The 23,577-nt window shown below is 40.1% G+C and overlaps 1 protein-coding gene across 1 annotated transcript in view; it reads right to left on the bottom strand.

The window, feature by feature from the left end:
• The window catches only part of LOC126469709 (tyrosine-protein kinase transmembrane receptor Ror2), a 50,591-nt gene extending 37,440 nt beyond the window's left edge, over window positions 1–13,151 (bottom strand). Inside the window, exon 1 of the mRNA XM_050096894.1 lies at window positions 13,018–13,151. The gene's annotated coding sequence lies outside the window, so the exon portion shown is untranslated. The remainder of the gene's footprint in view (window positions 1–13,017) is intronic.
• Between the last annotated feature and the right edge of the window lie 10,426 nt (window positions 13,152–23,577).

Raw genomic sequence — 23,577 nt, forward strand, 5'->3', positions numbered from 1 at the left:
ATGGGATAAAACTGAAAAGAAATATGTTACAATTGACCGGCCATAAGTTATTGACATTTACAATCAACATATGGGAGGGGTCAACAAGATGGATATTCTGATCACAATTTGCTGCACATTCATCGGATCATGAAAGTGGACAATTTGCATGTCTACCCATGCAATGGTATCGCATGTGTAAATGCATGGATTGAGTACAAGAAAAATGCATCACAGTTAGGTGTTCCTAAAAATAAGACCCTTGATTTGCTTCACTTTAGGGCAAGCATGGCCAAAGTACTGACAAAAATAGATAAGCCAGCTGCCAGGATAAAGGGGTGTCCCACTAGTGAGAGTCCAATGCCATCTGCAAGTACATCAAAACGAGCCAATACGGAAGTTTGTCCAGAAGGTGATGTTTGTTTGGACAACACTGGGCATCTTCCAGTGGTCAGTGACAAAAAATCATTTGACACGTGGAAGAAACTGGATTGCAAAGGCAAAACCAAATGTTATTGTGTAAAATGTAACATTAACTTCCCTCTGTATAGAAAAAAAAATGTTTCTTTCACTATCATTCTTCACAAGTTAAATCATAGTTTATTTGTATAATCATTAAGTAAGCTTAGTGTAATTTATGTATTTTCATCAAATAAAATACTTTGACTTTTTGCCTTAGTCTTCACCCACTCGAACACAATGTCCTCATTTGGGGATGCATTGATCCCCTCTTGGGGGGCATCTTCAAATATTTTACAAATCTGAAAAATCATAATTTAATTCAAAGAACTGGATAGCAGGATAGCAAAGGCATTTTTTTTAGAAAAAAAATGAATTTGTAACTGAAAGGGTTAAACAACAGAAATTACAGAAAACTGAAAAATATTAACTGGAGGAGGCCACTACTAGCTATACCACAACATTTTCTGGCCAGAATGCTTGTTAAGAGGGGTGTCTCTGGCATACACTTACAAAACACTGCAACATCACATATGCAGCACACTATGAGTGTAAAAGCAGAACTTTCATTTAACTTAAATGTTTATTCCTGTCTGTAGAGTTGTGTAACTTATACCACTCAGTGTCAATATGATTAACTTGTTTGTCCACGGATTATTTTACAATGATACAGGCTGTGTCAGCTGAATATACGAAAAACACAAGCCATATAGACAGAAATATGGCCTCGATGAAGGATCTAGCCTGGCATTTATATTAAATGATTTAGGAAAACTATAGAGAAACTAAACAATGATGGCCAGGCAGAGTAAGAACCTCCAACCTCTCAAAAGACTCCGAGGCCAATGTTTTAACAAATGCACTGTCATTTTGTCTTTTAAAACTTTTCACTGCACACAACTTCACATACTTGCAGTTGACTTTAGGACCATAGCTCTATTACATCTCCATGTCTCCCCTTACACCAGTCTGACAAACTGAGTCAGCACCTGCTATTGATGAGTGAGATGTTGAATAAAAAGGATAGATATTAGAGTTACGTGCTAGTAACCATCTTTTATTTTATTATTAAGCTCTACTTGGAATTAATAAGTAAGCCTTATCAGTGTAGTATGCAACTGTTCTGAATTCCTTTCTAAATGAATGCATTTTAGGTCTCTTTTTCATTTCCTTGGGAAAATACTTATACAATCATAATCTACGACAGAAAATGATGTTTTTAATTTTTTTTTCTTTCAAATCCTTCCAATGAGCCTGACTACTACTTTTAGTTATTATTCTTCTATGCAGTTTGAAAACTGTGTTCCACTTTTATGTATTTGATCCCAAGAACAGAATCCCATAGATAAGAATTGAGTCTAGTTAGGAATTCCACATCACTACAAGCCAGTGGCTGTTACACGATGATGAATGGGCCCTAAGGACATAACATATTGATGACATATTCTTCAGTAGTATCCTGTTTGTTAAATCCATATAACCTAACAATCAATATCCATTCCTGCCTTTGCTAGACAGTTTGTAGATTTATTATTTACGTTTAAAGAGACAATCTTTTGCACCGTATTTCGCAAGTATGACTAGAACCACTCATTGGCTATTCTCTTCTTTCTAGTACCTCAGTTTGTTTATTATTTTATGCTCAATACAGTCAAAAGCCTTGGTTAGATCTAAAAATGTAACTGTAACCAGTCATCCCAGCTGAAAGCTTCAAGCTCTACTTTCATAAATTCTTGTACATTTGTAAACTGTGTCATAGCCAATCCTACTTCTGCTAGACCGGTAGCCAAACTCCTTTTCATTAAAAACATTGCATTTATTGCAGTAACTAATTAGTCTGTCTTTCATACTTGATTCTATTACTTTCTAGACAGATGAGAGTACAGGAAATGGGCTGCAGTTATCGTATTTTCTGCATTATCTTTCTTTAGTAGGAACATAATTCTTGCATACTTTAGATACTGACCTGTATAACTTTATACAGGATTAAAATAATTCCCAGTAGGATGCAATTCCTGGCCCCTTAAGTTTTACTGCTAAGTTGCTTAATGCTACAGAGCAGACAGAGTATCCTACTTCCACATCGATTCAGAAACTATGCTACACATTCTTATAAATGAAGGATAGTACGAAATTCTGCTGCTACAGAGTAGTTGTGTATATAGAAAAGTAAGAATAAATTACAGTGTGAATATGGAGAGAAAACAATTACTAGCAAGCTCCAGAGATAGGGCATGTAACACCTTTTAACATTAGGTAAGAGATAAACACAGACAAATAAATGTCGTTAAAATCATATGTACTGAAGCAATCTTGGCCATGGTGGAGGCAAGAAAATAGTGGTGTGTGTGTGAGAGAGAGAGAGAGAGAGAGAGAGAGAGAGAGAGAGAGAGCGCATGTGGAAAAGGGGGGGGGGGGGGGGGGCAGCAGATAGGAAGGCGGTTACAAAAGACTGTGATGGTGTGACCATGCAGGAATAGGCAGGAGAGGTTGCTGGCAACAAGGCAGAAAGGCAGGGACCGGGAAAAGGTTAGAGGCTGCCAGGAGAAACAGTGACTAAAAATTACAGGTGAAGAGTGGACAATCCGGAGTATGAGAAAGATATAAGGAACAGAAGACACAGGCATGCAGATGAAGTAGAAAAGTGACAAGAGTAATATAAGGCTGCAAAACGCAGATTATTGCTGTAAAAATTGGAAATTAAAATCATATATGCCTGTTACATATGTACTACATAAAAAATACTTTCAGCAGTTACTTATGGACAAAAGACAGTTGGATTAAGGAATGAATAATAAAAATAAGAAGTAATATAGGATGGAGAACTGATGAAGGTACCAGACATAGACTTTCAGTCATTATATACTATTCCTACGAACACTCAGTTCTTAACTACAGGATTCTTTTCTAGGGACCAGATGCACAGATGATAGCACAATTTTCAAACACCAGAAAAGGTTCATAACAGAAGACTACAAAAAATAGTATTTGGAGTCACTGTAAGAAAATAGTTTTAAAAGATGGCATTGTTACTTGCTAAGTCAGTTCAACTACCAATCTGTTGTAGGCATCAGCAAATATATTAGAAAATTTTCACAAATAGTTCTGTACACAATTAAGGAACTAGAGTCAGTTTGGATCTACATTTATCAAAAAAAGGGGGGGAGGAGGATGAGGAGGAGGAACTACACAGCATTTTCTATCAGGTATTAAAATTGCATAATAATTTACCCAAAGAGATGAGATACTTAATGTCCTTTAGTTAAATTGGCAGTCAAACCATACCACTTAAATAATGCATACAACACAATTAAAGAATAAGCAGGGATGTTAATACATAATAATAATAATAATAATAATAATAAAGTAACAGAGTATTATTATTAGCAAAAAGTGGATGCTGCTGTTAATACTAATTTCTCACCATTTTTCTGAGTTCAGCATCTCAACCTATCATGAAGTGATATTGGTTAGTCTTTTAGATTGGCAGAAGGGAAGACATGGAGACATATCAAAGGTGCAACTGCACAGTCATGGTCCTAAAGTCATCTGCAGCTGCTTGTGGTGTGTTCAGTGTGGAGATACAAAGTGAATAGTGTATTATAAGTTTTCATGTAACTAAGATAATTTAATCCAAGTGTGAACAAAAAAAGGACAACTGTGTGTTACATATAACTGAATGAGGTAGGGTATTTGTTAAGACACTAACCTCAGATTGAGGAGGGAGACTCATGCTCTGTCCCGTCATCTTGATTCAGGTTTCCCCAAATCACTTCAAGCAATTCCAGGATGATTCCCTCAAGAAGCCCACATCTAACTATCTGTATTCTGCTCATTAAATGTGTGTGTATGAATATATATGTGGTTATAATTAAAATTTTACTACTTGAGCCAGTGTAGGCAGAAAACTATTCATTGTATGGGTACCCAACGTTATAGGAATGACGCCCAGCCTGCATTTTGCAGGCTGTCTCTTCTTAGTAATATTAGTGTCATGACTTGCCACTAGGCACTGGTACTGGTATGGTGACAAAGGGTTGAAGGACAAGCATAAGTGTTAATTATAGTTGCAGATGGTCAACAGTGGTCTGGGCAAGGGGGTCAAGGCTTTACTCGTAAAGCTGCTTCATCAAAACAACAGCTATAGTGCTGCTGCTGTCCCAGGAGGAAAACAGAAAGGTCGTCTTTCTGCACCGGGGTTGAACAACGTGATTTGGAAGTTCAAATTAACTGGAAATTTGAGAATAGCTTCTGGGAGTGCCACTAACTGTTGAAAAAGTTAGTGTTCCCCTGGCTGAGAATGATTGACGCATGTGATCTTTAAGCAGTGCACATGCTGTGTCACAATAGCTGAACATTCCATGGTTCAGCATTCAAACAGTGCTGTGAGTAACTGTGAAATGGTATCTCTAGTGTGTTTCCACACTATCATGGATGTAGATGGTCATCACACTGAGCAGCGTTTGTAACCTGGAATGTAATCATGATATGCAATTAACAAATGTAATCCTCTCATGTGGAAGTTAAAATTTGTTTATTTCAATGGTTTATTCATTATTTCTCTTCTGTATGTCATTACAAATGTTTCCACAAAGTTTCATTGTCCTACAATCATTCATTTGTCATGGATGGGGGGGGGGGGGGGGGGGGGGGCTCTAAAATAGTAAAAGACTAATTACAATCATCCTGTACATACCATTTGCATTTTCCTTGTATTAAGGTGACATGATCCTTGTAAAAATAAATCACTACACTTAGAACGAACAAATGGTTCAAATGGCTCTGAGCACTATGGGACTCAACTTCTGAGGTCATTAGTCCCCTAGAACTTAGAACTAGTTAAACCTAACTAACCTAAGGACAACACAAACATCCATGCCCGAGGCAGGATTCGAACCTGCGACCGTAGCGGTCTTGCGGTTCCAGACTGCAGCGCCTTTAACCGCACGGCCACTTCGGCCGGCAGAACGAACAAATAATTAATTCAGTGGTTGCATAAGAACACACCATATGTTTATACCGTAATTCTGTGATGTTCATTATTTAGTTACCTGAACTGATTGGTGAAGCACAACCACTTAGTTCTTTCAAACTGACAAGATGATGACATGGGAGAAATCTCTCACATATCTCAAGGAGTGTTTCTGGTGTTAAAAATTGATAAGGCAGTTTTATCCTCAGCTACATAATTGACAAATTGCTACAGGAGAAAATACTACAAAGCATCTCAGAATTGCTGTTGTTCACAGCAAATTACCTGTCTGTAGCACTTTGTTAAAGACAGTCACAGTGTGTCATCGTGAAATATGAATGACATCACTTAATTTGATCCCGAAGGGGAGGGGAGTAACATGAGGTAAATATAGGCAAATGGAAACAGTTATTTTGAAACAGAAGTCACTAGCATTAATTACTCATACACTGAACTTAAACAGAAACTTACAGAATCAACCATGGTGATGCTAATCATCAAGGACTTTCATATGAGAGCTCTAGGTAAATGGAATTGGCGATGAACACTTGCATGAGATACATTTTTGACATTTGTTTTTCCAACCACATCACTCCTGTCAACTATAAAAAAGGTCCCTTGCACAAAGCATAAAAACTATTTAAAAATGAAATGTTTGTGGGAAGAATAACTCATGGCTGATGAGTATTTATGTACAAAATTGTAAATATTAATGAATTATGAATGTTAATATTAATTATGAAGCATAAAGCTGGCATGATTACCTCAAACGTGTATCTTAAATCTTCTATGCAATACCGTATAAACACAAACCAATATACTATACTGCAATATAAGCAAAACAACACCAAGGAGTCATCAAAATCACCATTTCATGATTGAATATGGCTGCCATGTGACCATTAAAAAAATCAGATCAAGAGATTTAGCAATGAAAAACTGGGAAATATGGGCTAGAATTGACAATGATGTGTATCATTGGTAAGACAGTATTTTAACTAAGAGTCACATTGCAATGGTGATAGTCCAGAGATTTTCTGTCAAATTTCTGAAGAATAACACTTCGGCTCTCAAGCAAACACTTTGAGCATCCCAGTTTTAAGAACACAGTCCACAAATGATATGCTTACAAATAAGAGTATTAAGAAGATACAGAGAAAAGTAGCATGATTAGTTGCACATCAAGGCCGAATACATCATGGGTGTCAACCCTTTTCATTTTATCACTAAAAGTTCCACTATACCTGTTTAGCACCAGCTCAGAGGCCATCACATATTCACATAACATTTGCTGTAACAAAGGTATGACTTCCCACTACAAAATAAAACACACTCAGTTACATTTCAACTGATTAAACTGCAATAGCTGTTGTGGTATTATCATTTGAAATGCAATACTAGAGCTGTGGTTGCCCCACATATCAAGTACAAATCCTCCTGTTAGATGAAGAAGTCATATAAATACGTAATGCCTCATTCTTAGCTATATTAAGGGAATTTGTTTCCACTCATTTCATTATAAATTACGAAGTGGATTTACTGTGTTCATTACAGTTGCTGCTGCTGTCTTCAGTGCGAAGAATGTTTTGATATAGCTCTCCCTGCTACTCTATCCTGTGCAAGCCTCTTTATCTCCGAATAAATACTGCAATCTACATGCTTTTGACAACCAATCCCTTCTTCTAGTCAAGCTGTGCCACAAATCTCCCCCCCCCCCCCCCCCACACACACAATTCTATTCAATACTACCTCAGTAGTTATATGATCTACCCATATCAGATTCTTCAGCATTCTTCTATAGTAGCACACTTAAAAACTTTATTATCTTCTTGTCTATACTGTTTCACTTCCGTACAAGGCTACAGTCAAGATAAATGGTCGGTTCTCTCAAAGATCTTAATAATTTTGTGTAAATTTCACCTACAGCATGTGCCTTGTTTAGACCCAGACATTTACGTACTGTCATATTCTTCTTGCAGTTTCCACTTATCCATCTCTTCATCCACTTCCATAATATTGTCTTCACATGGCCCTCCTAGATCCTGTATTTTAGGCTTCTCTTCTTTTTCTCAGTACTAGCACGACACTGCTGGTGCAGCTGCTTTTCTTATCGCCAAAGGATTCTTTGATTTTCCTACACACAGCATATATTTTTCTTTTAGACAAGGATGGTTTAACAGCTTTGCATTTATTACCCTGTCATTCCTACTTTCTACCAGTCTCATATTTTACTATCTGTATTATCTAGTGCCTGCTGCATACTTCCATTTCTCCCATGAATTAAATTTATTATCTTTTGTGTTATTCAAGGATTTCAGTTGAATTCTGTCTTCTTGCCTCTGAAGACATAAATATGGAATCCCCATGCTTAGAAGCCTCATACTGAACAAATATATGGTAACTGAGCTTGATTACAATATTACAAAAATATTAAGAACTAGTCTCACAACCAAACAAATCAATATATCAACACACACTGCCTGAAAGAAAAAAAGTAAAGCATTCAGATGGGGAGGAGGAAACAAAATGAAACCACATGTGTTAAAGGGGTATGTGATGTTATTTCAGTGATTATAAAATTGACTGAAGTTTATTAATAACTTGGCAGTATGAGCCCACTTATCAATATGACATTGCACCCTCTGTGGCCAAGAAGCATGCACTAATGTGTTTGGGAAGTGTCTCATAAAGCCAGTATATCCTATCTTGAGGCAATCTGGCCCACCACTGTGTAAGTATTCCTCAGCATTCTGGATACTAGCACTGGGATGGAGTTGACATCCTAGTTACTCTCTCACTTGTTCTATCGGGGACAGAGCTGGGAGTCTTGCTGGCCATGAAAATAGCTCATCATGCAGACAGTTCATGGAGCCATGTGCCCTGTGGGGACGAGCACTGTCCTGTTGAAAAACAGGGACAATGATACTGTTATATGAGAGGTAATACATGAGGGCACAGGATGTCTGCGACATATCATGGTGCCGTCAGATTCCCTTCAATCATTACCAGTCGTTACCTTAATTCATACCTGATGGCCGTTTTACTGGGAGTAACACTGCTGTAACTCTCCAAAATGTTGTAAGAATGGTGTCTTACTTACTGACGGAGGTTTTACAGGGTAGTATAGAACCACAATTCACTGCTGAACACAATGCAACGCCATTAATCAGCAATCCATGTTTCGCGGTCATAGCACCACTCCAAATACAGTCATTTGTGTTGTGTTAACAGCAGCCTTTGCCTGGGGCAGTAACTCCCTGGTCTGGCTGTTGCTAGTCTTCGATCAATGATGTGGAGTGAAACAGAATGTTCAGAGACTCCACTACTCATTCTTTGATGGGAGGCAGAGATGTGAAGAAGCTATAATATGCTTGGTGCACAATACGGCTATCTCCGTTCTGTAGTCAGACATGGTTGAGCAGAGCCTTGATGACAAATACGCCTGTCTAACATGGGGCTATTATCACATACGAATGCCCCACAAAACTGGATACTGCATGATTCAACCAGCCAGCCAAATAGAGTCCCACAATGAGGCCCCTTTAAAACTCTGTCAGGTGCTGGTAACACTATCCCAGACAAGTATGTGGCACTTCCTTGTCCTTCACAGTAATCACTCAACGTCTGACATTTCATACACCCTACCAAGCCTAGTAACATCACTAGACACGAATGACACTAACGCAGTCCAGTGGCCATTCTACCTGTATAGAGAATTGCAGCTCTAACAATTTACAAAACCACCAAAGGTGTGTGCATGTACGAAGCCACGTTGACAGACGACCATGTCTTCTGGGGTATACCAACCTCTGAACCCAGTGAGGTGATCTGCAACAGTTTTAATTGGAGATATTTAAGTGTGTAATGCCTTATTCCTCTACTTCAAGATTTGTATGAATACTAAATAGGTAACTGTTCTCAGATGAGAATTATAGGGTTCACACCCATCAGATAAATAAATGAAATATGTTTTCACACAGTATACTTCAAAAATTACAATGATTTTCTAAAAATTAGACAAAGTTACTTATCCACAGTTCTGAAATACTAAAAATATGATGGAAATTGTGATAAATTTTAATCAAAATAACTTTAAAAATCACACTTAAGTGAATCAAGATTCAATGTACGCCATAATCCATCCAGTAGCGCTCTCTCTCTCTCTCTCTCTCTCTCTCTCTCTCTCCCTCCCTCCCCCCCCCCCCCCCTCTCTCTCTCTCTCTCTCTCTCTCTCTCTCTCTCTCTCTCTCTCTCTCTCTCTCTCTCTCTCTCTCTCTCTCTCTCTCACAACATGTTCCTATTGTGATGTATATTTTGTTGGAACACAAAAGTGACCATGAAAAAAGTAAGTATGAATGAATGAGGAGTAGAGTGCAGTTATCCTATGGCTCATGTTAAACATAACTGTAAACTACTAATGTTGGGTGGTGAAATAATACTCAGCTGGAGAGAAGGCCAAGAATAAATAATTTTTGCCACAACGCTCATTACCTTGATAGCCACTGCATGATCAAATACAATTTATATGAGTATTGTCCGCCTCCGTAGCATAGCGGTAGCATTACCGCCTACCACGGAGGGGGACCGGGTTCTATTCGCGACAGGGGACTGAATGTTGTGTGTCCTCCTTCATCATTGACTCGCAAGTCGCCAAAGTGGCGTCAGCTAAAAAGGACTTGCAATACGGCGGCCGAACTACCCGAATGGGGTCTCCCGGCCAACAACGCCATATGATCATTTTTCCATATGAGTATTATTTGCATTTGGACAGGTAATTTCAATGATGATGCACTTCTGCTGTTGCCACACAACAGCACCAAACTATTGAGAAAAAAAGAAAGAAAAAGAAACACGGTGGAGGGGGAAGAAAGAAGATTAGGGTTTAATGTCCCATCGACTTCCAGGTCGTTAGAGAGGGAGAACATGCTTGAGTAGTTTCAAGGATGGAGAAGGAAATAAGCTAAGCCTTTTCGAGGGAATCATCTCAACATTTGCCTGGAGCAATTTAGGGAAATCGTCGGAAACCTAAATTTGGATGGCTGGACAGGGATTTGAGCCATAATCCTACTGAATGGATGTCCAGTGAGCTAACCACTGCACCACCATGCTCGGTATCATGCAACCAATTTTTCCACCTATTACAATATCTTCTGTGAGGTGCAGTTCAACAGAACTTTGCTAAATCTAATGTATATAGCAGCAATAGTGATATGTAATAAGGTTTTGTATTGTAGCATTTGAATTGTGTGAAGAAAAATGAAGGAAAAATTAGGGTCTAACATACTGTACTTGGTGTGGTCATTACAAATACAGAGTTCAAGCTTGGATTGAGCAGGCAATCATTTGCGTCTTGCATTTGCCTTAAAGATTTACGACTGAAACTTTATCTCTTTGTTGTAAAACATACTGACTGAAGCACACTCAAACATGTATAAAGTAAATCAGATACACTTACTTAACTGTGTTTTGGACTGCACGATTTAATATAAAAGGATAACCCTAAAATTTCTTGAAATGTAACTAGACAACAGGTTATGTATCAGCAGGGTGGTACAAACAAACAAAAAGTTATTAAATCAAGCCCCCTTCAAACATATGTGGAAATAATTCTGGCTGATTTAATTCCATTATGGTAAATGAAACTCAATAAAAAAACAATTAAACTGCAGGGAAAACTGTTCATGTGAAGACAATTCAGGATTATGTATCTGATTTGTCACTCTGGTTTTCTCAAATCGTTTAAGCCAAACTTCACATCAGTTCCTAGTCACAGGCCACGGTAGATACATTCTTGATTCCGTGTCCTTTATTGAATTTTGCAAAAGAAGTATATTTTTAAACAGCTTTTTTGTTATCACAGGCATCATATTTACTTCCACAGTGGTATTTTATATTTCAACTCGACTTTCCTTCACACAAAAATTCAAAGTGTATATTGACATGTTCATGGCCATATACCATTGTCACACATGTCTGATGAGAAAAAAGGAAATCAATACACTGAGCAGCTTGTACAGAACAATACATTTGCTTTCTTAGTAAAGTCTGTCAGAAAGTAACACTCAAATGTGTGCACTAACCAGGCTGGCACCCAGTAGCCACTAACTGGATTTCCCTTTAGGACATACCTCTTGGAAAAATATTTATCATGCAAAAAAAGTAGCATTATAAAATAAATGTTTCTTATCATTCCATGTTTCTTCCATGAGCCCAACATCTTGCCTGTAATATATTCATGAAATAGAGTTGCATACATGCATATAATTACAAAGCAAAATGTAGTCCACCAGTACCAAATCAGTTATACCAATTGTGGATACATTGTATATGAATGACTATATAAAGGGCATAGTTCCATAAAGCAAATGGATTTATGTCTATAACGGTTGTCTGGAAGCTGAATGTCTGTTCATGAACGTTAATAACTAATTCCTTAACAAGTCTTTACATTGTTTATAATTATGACTCCCTAGAATAATTAGTGTAAATCACAATCATCATATTTTTAAATAAATGACACAAATATAAACCGTGTACTGTAAGAATAGGGACTATTTACTAACATTATTTGCTGTTTTTAATAAACACTTTAAGAACTATAAATATGTACTGAAGGCCCCCATTGATTTGTCTAATCTTTAAAGTACCCATTTTCGCCAGAGCAACTTGTTTTGTTCAAAGTGACATTCGTACATTGAGGTTTATGTAAACTTTCTTCAGCATATGAGTTTACGTTTGTGTTTATGCATTACCAATTATGTATATACTACCACAGTGTTCGTTTTTAACTCAAAATATACATAGCTTCGAACCTCATTCATTTTATAAATAAGCACTTCGATTGTTATGTACGTTTCACACTAAAGCCTAAAGTACCAGTTTCTTTCTAATGCGTTCCACTGCCAACGGCATGTGACCAACTGAATGTGTAGTTCCATTTTCTGCATACCTGTAACCAAAAACCACTTGCACCTTGTCTCGATCTCACATAAAAATTCGAGTTTTTTTAACACACTTCCAGTCATGCTATTTCTAAGTCATATCTTTAGAACTTTATTTAAAACTCTGTTGAGCAGAAATTCGTTATCATGCATGTTGTCTCATTCCTTTGTACTAAATGATCTTGACGTTTCAGCAATTTGAAGAGACTACGCCTATTACTTACTAGGTAGGTTTTCCCCCTTAATAATCGATGTGTTTCTTCGTGTTATTGTCGTGTGAGCAGTGACAACAAATATCGTAGGAAAAAAATTACATGGGCACAGGTCTCTGCCATCTCGTGACGATATTACAAGCCGAATAAAGCAACACGAAATAAATAAAGGTGAGACATTGTCACATTTTGTATGCGTCACACTTATTCTTGACCATCAGTTCAGTCTTCTGCTTTGTGTATGAAAAGTTGGGCTGAAACCTAGGTTTCTATAAGTCTATAAATAATTAACAGCACATATTCAAATACATCGTTTTTACTGCAACTAAATAATGAAATCAGACTACTTTGTTTTAATATACATCGCAGACAGCATATCACTAAATTACTGACACTACAGGCTCGTGTATTATAGAACTTTCAATTATGTGGTTGTAAACAACGCATTACACACCATACTTATTTTTCATTTTTGTTGTGATGCACTTCATGTTGCTACCGTCTCACCGCTATATCCTAAAACCACAAACAACATCATCCACACTTCAATGTACCCACTTCTCCACCGCAAACACGCCCGAACTATTGTGTCACGTAATATCTTTGCATCGTCATACACACAAAAGCGTAGGATCAGTGAGTGAAATTGGTGTTTGTTGTTTGTTAATGTTGTCTGGCGAAAGAGAAGCAACTAACCCTCCAGAAAAAATATTGTTTTTCTGTGACATATTCATCTTGAGCCTACAGTCAGTTTTAAAGACAATGAACTATGTAGCGGCAACAAGACAAAATATACATTTCGTGTCGGAATAAAAATTTTTGACATCCATTTTGCAATTCTGGGGACTAAATTGTTCATATTTTTATCTGGCAGAAGTTATTACTCTCTATGTGAAATGTACTGCAGCTTTTTGCCGCGTAATGCCTTCAATCCAGTCAAAAATCCAATAACATATCCATCTTGACTTATTTAATAAACGTTTTTATTGTTCAGTATATTGTACACCGGCCTCAGATTCAGAAGGATTTGCTCAGTCCGGCTATCCTGCTTTCCTTTTCTGCGATTTTCCTAAATCACTTAAAGCAAATTCCGAGATGGTTCCTTCAACAAGGCTACGGCCAACAATCTGTCCTCTCCACATTAAACATACGCAGGCCTACCGTTTATATTCCTTCTGTTATATATATCACATACGCGCAAACAAAGTTGGCAATCGTCGCGGTGGCCGATGGGAGCGACCGTAAATGCATTTTCCATTTACAGTCGTTCCTATCAGCCACCGCGCCGAGTGTCAACTTTGTTTGCGCGTTTAATACCTATGTTTTCCTTGTATTACGCTGGCGGATCTTATACCATTGTAAAAGGATCATTTGGCGAATAAATCACTAGTGCTAATTCTTCTACACTGATGAGCCAAGCCATTATGACCACCTGCTTAATACCTTGTCTGTCCGTCTTTGGAACAAAATACATCCCTGATTCTGCGTATCAGGGATCCGACTGTTTGTTGGTAGGTTCGTGGAGGTATGTGGCATTAGATGTCTACCAGCAGGTCATGTAATTCGCACAAATAACTGTATGCTGATATGCGTACGTGGTGATTGGGCACATAGCGACCCACATGGGTTCCATAGGATTTATATCAGGCGAATTTGGTTGCCGAAACATCATGGGTTCACTACAAAAACTCCTCAAACCACTGTAGCACAGCTCTGGCTCCAAGACACGGACAATTATAATGCTGAAAGATTAGCTCCAGGGAAAACATCAAGCATGAAGAGATGCAGGCGGTTTGCAGCTGTCAGCATGTCTTCGATTACCACCACAAGTCCCATGCTAGCACAGGAGAATGTCTGCTATAGCATAATACTGCTCCCTTCAACCTGCATCTGTGGCACACTGCACTATTCGAACCCCCAATCACCTCTTGACGGTATTTGTGGAGACGACCTTGGACTTGGCGTACCAAAAATGTGATTCACACGAAGAGCCGACGCATTTCCATTGATCGACGATAGAATCCACATGGTCCCATGCCCACTGTGATAGTAACTGACGATGTAGTTGGCTCAACATGTGAACACGTACGAGCAATCTGCTGTGGAGCCCCATGTTCAACAATGTACGATGAACGATATGCTCCGTAACACTTGTGCTTACACCGGAATTGTGCTCTTTCTTCAGAGATGCCACAGATTAACATCTATCGTACCTTACAAAGCAGATAAGCCTTTGAACCCCAAGTTATGTGAAGAGCCATGGACATCCTGCCATTTAGCACCTAGTGGTAGTTTCACTGTTCATCCACCTCTTTCCATAGACGCTCACGACAGTAGCACATAAACATTCGACCAGCTTCGCCGTTTTCGAAATACTCGTTCACAGACTCCGTGTAATAATAATCTGCCCTTTATCAAAGTCCCTTATCTCAGTGGATTTCCCCATTTGCAGCCAATATCTTCACTAGGCAGCCGGCCGCTGGTGACGGAGCGGTTCTGGCGCTGCAGTCTGGAACCGCGCGACCGCTACGGTCGCAGGTTCGAATCCTGCCTCGGGTATGGATGTGTGTGTTGTCCTTAGGTTAGTTAGGTTTAATTAGTTCTAAGTTCTAGGGGACTTATGACCTCAGCAGTTGAGTCCCATAGTGCTCAGAGCCATTTGAGCCATTTTCTTCACTAGGATGATCCCCCGTGTATGTCTGCTCTACTTACATACTTCTGTTGCAGTGTCATGTGCCTGCAACACCACCAGGTGGCGTCCAACGTCGCTGTGGGTAGCGGTCATACTTTATTAGCTGATTAGTGTAGGTTACCTTGTATGGCTGTCAAATGTGCAATACCACACTTATACTTGTCTGCCCCCAGTAGCTGAGTGGTCAGCGCGACTGAATGTCAATCCTAAGTGTCCGGATTCGATTCCCGGATGGGTCGGAGACTTTCTCCGCTCAGGGACTGGGTGTTGTGTTATCCTAAACATCATCATTTTATCCCCATCGACGCGCAAGTCGCCGAAGCGGCGTCAAATCGAAAGACTTGCACCCAGCGGACGGTCTGCCCGACAGGAGGCCCTAGTCACACGACATTTACATTTTACACTTATACTTCACAGAGCTTTGACGTTTTTATCTACAGGCATGTTGTTATAGCTGTTAGCAAATGTCAAATTTCATGATGTGTAAGTACTGATGTTCACGTTTTTTATTGCTGCAATTGACAAATTTTATATGGCTGAATGAAATAAATGTAATGGAGATACAACTCTTGGAAACATCAGATTTATAGTACACAGTCGTACAACGTTTAATGAGAAATGAAATTCTGCTCCTATAGATTTGTACGACATATTGAGGCTTTTGCCATTTCTTTGTATCATGATGGGTCATATGTGAAATAAAACTGTGGTTGAGAGGTGCAGTAACATGTTAAGTTCAAAATGATAAACTTGTCTAACTGAAAGATAAGAAAAATCCTATAGGCAAATCAAAAGGACTGAAAAAAGTTGTCAAGAAAAAGTCATGGTACACCACAAGACTGGCAAACAGCAAATGCATTGTTCAGATACTGAATGATTAGGTAAAAGCAGCTATAGGTACTGACCTTAAGAATGCACTTTGTTGAAATTACCTTCTGGCTAAGAGAGGCTACAGGAAGGAGATGGAACAAACAAAGAAGAAAAAAAATGTTAAATTCATGTAAAAATCTCACAGTCCTTGCAAGACAGTGTGGAATCTGGTCAATGATCACCATAAAAACCCACTTCTGGCTCTAATACGTGTGGTCCAGATGAATTTAATCAATATTTTATTAGGATGGTAGAAAGAACTCTAACTGAATTACATGACTTACAAACAGATCCTGCAGTTTCTGTGAAACGTTGCAACCAGTGAAGTATGCAGAAGTGTAAGATGGTACACACAAATGACATTGTAAAAAAGTAGAAATCAACAATGAGCCCAAATTCTTACGCCATGTCTTTTTAACTTTTCTGAACATGTTAATATAATGAAACTGCTCAAACACTAACTCAGGTAATTAATAAATTCCTATCTGCTGGTGGATTCCCAGACTTCCTAAAAAGGAGTCCACAATGAAGTCTCACTGCACAGATCCAGCTCCATAACTCCAGTGTTGGTCCAGTTTGACTAATATGACAGAATACACAGTGAAACGCCAACTTTAAGCTTATCTGGAAGACAGCAGCGTCCTTCATGGTGCACAGTACGTTAAGGGAACAACAACAACAACAACAACAACTGTGGGTAAAGATAAATCAAGCTTTTGAAGAAAGAGAGTCTAAAGCACTGGAGCTGTGTGATGTAGGTAAGGCCTTTAGCTGCATCTCACATAAGGCCCTACTTACTAAATTAAAGTTCTGCAAAACAGAGGGATCTGCCCTGGTAATCCTTGAATCACATTTAACAGACATCAAGTTCTAACAATCGAAGACACAGTTTTGTGCGAAGGTACCCTGGAACACAGTGTGTCATAAACATACATACTATGTCCCATGGTGTTTCTGTTCTTTGTTAATGACATAAATTCAGATTGGCACATTATACAGTTTGCAGACGACACAACATTGTTCGCTAGTGGGAAGAGTAACATGGAGACTGTACGATAAGCAGATGTTCTGTTTGATGACACCAAAGAGTAGTTTAATGTACACAAGATGAAAATAAAACACAAAAGATGACATATAACCTCAGTGGCACTGGAGCACTGGGCAACATTGGAGATGAAATTTTCACTCTGCAGGGAGTGTGCACTGATATGAAACTTCCTGGCAGATTAAACTGTGTGCCGAACCGGGACTCGAACTCGGGACCTTTGCCTTTCGCGGGCAAGTGCTCTCCAACTGAGCTACCCAAGCATGACTCACACCTGGTCCTCACAGCTTTAATTCCGACAGTACCTCGTCTCCTACCTTCCAAACTTCTCAGAAGCTCTCCCACATATGGTATGCATCTGGGTCATGTGATTAGCCCAGTCAGGGTAAAGACTAACCCCAATATTGATACATGCAGTTCATCATTTCCCATCAAAGCAGACTGTGAAGCAGATACAGACAGCTTTAGGGATATTTAGCCATTATAGAAAATTTTTCAAGGGATTTGCTGACATTGCAAGTCCATTGAGACATTTGTCAAAGAAGGGCGCAAGAGTCCAATGGATGGCTGAATATCAAGGCACATTAAAAAAATAAAATGAGGCACTAATGACTAGCTCTGTATTAATATTTCCAAATAATGAAGAAGAATTTACCCTGTCCTGTGAGACAGGCAACCAGGTTATAGGATAAGTTGTAACTCATGAAGTGAATGGGAAAGAGCACCCAATAGTGTCGGCATCAAGACAATTAAATAAAGCCACGAAAAATTACTTAACCACAGAAAACGAAATGTTGAGCTTAATACGCAGTGTCACACACTTGAGGTGTTACCCATACTGCAGAAAATTCAGAGTCTTAACTGTTCATGCAGTGTCAAAATGACTATTCGGGTTAAATGAGCCATTGAACTGGTTGACTCAGTGGCCATTGAAATGAAGCAAATTCGACTCTGAGGTAGTCCAAAAACTGGGCAAGTAGAATGGCAATGCAGATGGGCTAAACAGAAAGATTAGCGTCGTATGAGTGCTTGGATGGAGCCTTGTAGAATGACAGAAGGCTTAAACTGCTGATGAGGACAGTAAGCTGTTAAAAAACAGCTACACTTTGCTGTATATGATGGGTTGCTATGTAGGACAACTAAGCTTTGGCCACACATTGTGGTGCCTGCAGCACTAAGAGAAGATGCATTAAAGGAAGTTCAGGGCCATGTGTTATCAGGACATGGAGGATAGAGAATAACAGATCGTAGGATAGGTGAATGATATTGATGGATGATGCAAAGATAGGACACTGACTTTATTTGAGGAACTGTGTGCCACATGTACAACATGCCGATATGAGCCATCAGCAAATGTCACCTCAAAGGCTGTAGAGGCATCCAGGCCATTTGAACTGGTAGTGATGGACATCTTGGGTTCATTTAACCAAACACCATTTGGTAACCAATACATGTTAACTATCGTATTTCGTGTTATGTTCTGATGTTGTGGTGATTGACATTTCAAATCAGCATGTGTATACAGTAGCACAAGCAATGACGAATAACTGGTTATTGGAGTCTGGCATATCCCACACAATGATTACTGATATGGACACCAATTTCATATACAAATCAATGAAACATCTGTGTCAACTAGTGCGAATCTGGAAAATAAAAAATAGTCCCTTTCACCCAAAAGCTAAAGGGAGGACTGAGCGTGTTCACCATACCATCAATAAATTGTTAAGCTATTATGTAAACAGTCACCACAACAACTGAGGCATTTATCTACCCTGTGTCATTGCTGTTTACAACTCAAGGGTGCTCAAGGTGCTTTTCAACAAGTGCCAACGTCGCTACCTGCAAATCAGATTGGGGGCAATAAATGAAGAAAGAAATCATTGAGTGGTCTAAGGCGCTGCAGTCATGGACTGTGCAGCTGGTCCTGGCAGAGGTTCGAGTCCTCGCTCGGGCATGGGTGTGTGTGTTTATCCTTAGGATAATTTAGGTTAAGTAGTGTTTAAGCTTAGGGACTGATGACCTTAGCAGTTAAGTCTCATAAGATTTAACACACATTTGAACATTTTTGAAATCAGAAGTTCGCGAGTAGGCTGCACGTGAGGTACCTTACACACTTAGACCATGCCAGTAAGTGATGAGGCTTTCAGAATATATGGTGAAGCTTTGTGGTAAATTTTGTTATATTCTTATCATTGTCTTATTTTTTGGGTTGCCATGTTTTGTTGGTATAGGGAGGTTCGTATTTTCATGTTGATGTTTCCTTGTAATGGGGCAGGTATTACAATGCATGACTGGAACAGAGGTATGTCAACGTAGTAGGACGAGATGTATCATTTTTGGTATGTGATAATGGGCCAGAGGCGTCCAGTTTTTCAAGAGGGAGAAGCAGAGTGATGGGTTTTCCTTCCTCCCAGGTTGCATTACAAATGAGGACAACTGTAATATGTGTGACAATTCTGGTAACTCAACACCTCTGCAATGGAGAAGTTGTGGATGCACTACAGTACCAGCAACTCAAAGGAGGAGTACTGCTCTTCGGGCAGGAGGACGTTGTATTAATTAGCCACCATTAGATACTGAGGTTGACTTGCAATGCATGAGAAGCAGGGAATGAGGTGCAGAGGCTGGAGGAGACATTCGCTGAATTACATCTCGAGGCCATGAGTAAGGGAATATTGAAGGATATATGAGGAGAATGCCAAAGGTCCCGTCTCTTGTATGACTGACTATGGGAACAGTCACCAAGTGACAGATCTAGTGCCGAACATATTGTTGCCTGAAAAACTTGGGATGGTTAGATGCAGATGGGAAATTATTAAAGAGACTTTGGAACTACAAATATTGACGATGCCTGGAAATTGGATGACATGCTGGGACAAGTGCAAGAAATATCAAATAGGAATAGAGCTGTTACAGTATGGAATACTACACAAATAACAACCTTTGAGCAGGGGTATAAAACTCAAATGTTGCTGACATTGACTAAAGAACTAACATCGTATATTAAAGCAATCATATTGGGATACAGACTCGTCTGAGCCTCTAGATAATAGCATTTTACTAGCAAGGCCCCTAAGATCACTAGTGAATAGGATAGGGGATGCAATATTGGAAGTAACAGCAGTACATGGGCAATTGGGTACTACACTGCTACCTTCTCTACAGTTTTTGGGTCGCCTGCAGAACTTCCAGAAAGATCTTATAGCAAGCCTGCAGCATGCAGAGAAACCAAAAGAGCGGAACTTTTTGTTATTCTACCATATGGTGACGGTAGAAATTACCATAGACCGAGTCCGACTTCATATGCTAGTTGCAATTCCAGTAATGAGTGTTGATGTACATTGCAAATATTTTACCGTGCACCCCTGTCCAGGAAAATGGGAAGCTTTGGGCAACTACACACAGGTTAAGACGCAGGAAGTAATGCTGATCTCCAAGGAAAGGGGAAGTTGGATGTTGACCTCGGCTGATGAGTTATGTTGATGCCGGAGGGAAGTGTTACTATACACCTAATGAGAATGGTCCAGACCCACATGAAAACATGTGAAATGCAGTTATTCTTAGAGAAAGGAACGCAGGAGGACGTCAAAAGGATGCCCTGGCCCCGCACCCTTACTTCCAAAGGGCCGACATGCATTGGATTTACTCTATGTTTGCACCTAAGATAGTGATTATAAATTGATACGAGCGGGGAAGAGCCAAAGGAATGATGAGGCTGGAATTGCAAAGTAGCATGTCATTGTTTAAAGGTAAATCTGTGATATAGTGGCAACTACTTTTCGCCTCCCAGCTATTATCACTGTAACCACAGTACTAAATTTGACACAGTCCTCACTATACCGGCAGGAAAACACATTGGAGATGCTACCAACACGGAACCAAACTTTCCAGCCGGCCGCTGTCCTGAATATGCTCCCTTGCTCCATAGCACCTGGTCATTGGGCTGATAGTAGCTTCTTCTCCTACGACATCAATCTGTTGATCCGATGCTTGACAGTACACATGTTTCATGGATTGACATAAAAATACAATATTCTCCGATTCTCCTTACTCTACTTTAGCTGTTTATTAATTTGAATGCTATTTCCCAATATCAACCCAGTCTATTCGCAACTGGAGTCTTAGAAACTCTGCTGGTAGGGTGGTTTTCTGCTTAAAGTAGATACAGGTTACACGAGGAAGTGTCAGAATCACAATGAAAGCCGAAGTTGGGTCAACTTACAGCTATGTCAGGGCGTCTGGAAGAGCTGACTGAACAGGAAAACAAGTCTGGACGAAGTTATTGTTGTTTAACAGGTACACCCAGAGCTCCCACCTGTTATTATTTCTGGGCTGAGGTACTGCCATTGGAGGAACATTAGCCATCCTAGCTAACATATATGCCTCTTAATTTAGGACCTCAATCTCAGTATGCTCATTGTACTGATTGGTATCCAAGAGTGTATGTATACTGAGAGACGCAGTTGACATCAGTCGATAACTGTGCGAAGAAGAACGCTTGCAGCAGTTCAAGATGAAGTAGCCAGCCACTGCTGTGTGCAGTCAACTTGGTCACTTTGCACAGATGAATCACCTTCTGGGTGACTACCTTCTGTTGAGGGCCACCTCCCTACAGGAATGTGGGTTTGAGCTTGGGTCAGTTAGCTGCCCAGATACACTGTCGCTGTCCACTGGCCCATTCAGGCCTGCATTGTCACTGTCCATCGCCCAGAGTGGGCACATGGTATAATCTCCAGTCATGCTGGAACATTGGTTTAACGCTGCTTGTTCTGGTGTGCAGTACGTTTGTGCTATGGGAGTGACCAAGCAGCCAGGCCCGCGCCTGTCATCTGTTGTCTCTGATGTACTGCCTTACATCAGCTCTCTATGGCTGTACTGACAGGAGCAGGCGCCGCCACCAACAAGCACAACCTCCCTGGTGGGCAATCCCTGACTCCAGCAACTGAGGCAGACTATATCACAGCGGGAACCAACTCCCTCTCCAGCTACAACTTCGTTTCTGTAACTGTCATGAATTAAAGACTGCCTTTACTAGGGATGTTTTAGTGACAGTTTGCTGTTCAACATCAGCAGCAACCACCACTGTATCAGCGTGCATGCGCGGGAATGGCACTCCATCCCGACTTGCCAGCAGCCCAGTTCACCTGCCAACATAGGGCGTCACACCCTGACCTATACATTTTGGTATCAGAAGTGGCCGCTACAACAATGGCAACCGCCATCTGTGGATAAGAAGTGATTTCTTGATTTCTTGCACCCATACATTTTGGTGTCAGAAGATTTTGGTGACAGCAGTGGTCATCAAAACGTCAATGGCTGCCATTTGTGGAGAGGACGCCCCAGCAGCGACGTCATCACGAGCTACAGTCTGCAGCACGGTGTGCTGAGTGGACTCTACACTGTTATTGTGTGCAGACATCATGGAGAAAATAGATGGTCATTTGTCTTTAAAGGTGCAGTTTCTGAAGGCTGATGGGCATGCAGAATTGTCTGAGTTAAACGGTAACACGAGAGAACAAGCAGTAAGGTGCACACAGTGGAAGCTGTTAGGCCACGAATTGCTTTGCACTCAGTTAGCACCTGTTATGTGTAGTGCGTGCTGGCAAGGCTGCTGAGAGCCAGGACTGTCGCCTGATAAACAAAGTAAGAGCCTACGGAATATCAGACCAGCTGTGTGGTGGGATTGAAGAGTTTTTAGCAAACATAACACAGCATGTTGTCCTCAATGGAGAGACGTCTACAGACGTTAAAGTAACCTCTGGCGTGCCGGCCGAAGTGGCCGTGCGGTTAAAGGCGCTGCAGTCTGGAACCGCGTGACCGCTACGGTCGCAGGTTCGAATCCTGCCTCGGGCATGGATGTTTGTGATGTCCTTAGGTTAGTTAGGTTTAACTAGTTCTAAGTTCTAGGGGACTAATGACCTCAGCAGTTGAGTCCCATAGTGCTCAGAGCCATTTTTTGAACCTCTGGCGTGCCACAGTGGAGTGTTATGGGACCATTGCTTTTCACAATGTATATAAATGACCTAGTAGATAGTGTCGGAAGTTCCATGCGACTTTTTGCGGATGATGCTGTAGTATACAGAGAAGCTGCAGCATTATAAAATTGCAGCGAAATACAGGAAGATCTGCGGCGGATAGGCACTTGGTGCACGGAGTGGCAACTGACCCTTAATATAGACAAATGTAATGTATTGCGAATACATAGAAAGAAGGATCCTTTATTGTGTGATTATATGACAGTGGAACAAACACCAGTAGCAGTTACTTCTGTAAAATATCTGGGAGTATGCGTACGGAACGATTTGAAGTGGAATGATCATATAAAATTAATTGTTGGTAAGGCGGGTGCCAGGTTGAGATTCATTGGGGAGTCCTTAGAAAATGTAGCCCATCAACAAAGGAGG

Source organism: Schistocerca serialis, chromosome 3 (genome assembly GCF_023864345.2).
Source record: "Schistocerca serialis cubense isolate TAMUIC-IGC-003099 chromosome 3, iqSchSeri2.2, whole genome shotgun sequence".
Lineage (NCBI taxonomy): Eukaryota > Metazoa > Arthropoda > Insecta > Orthoptera > Acrididae > Schistocerca > Schistocerca serialis.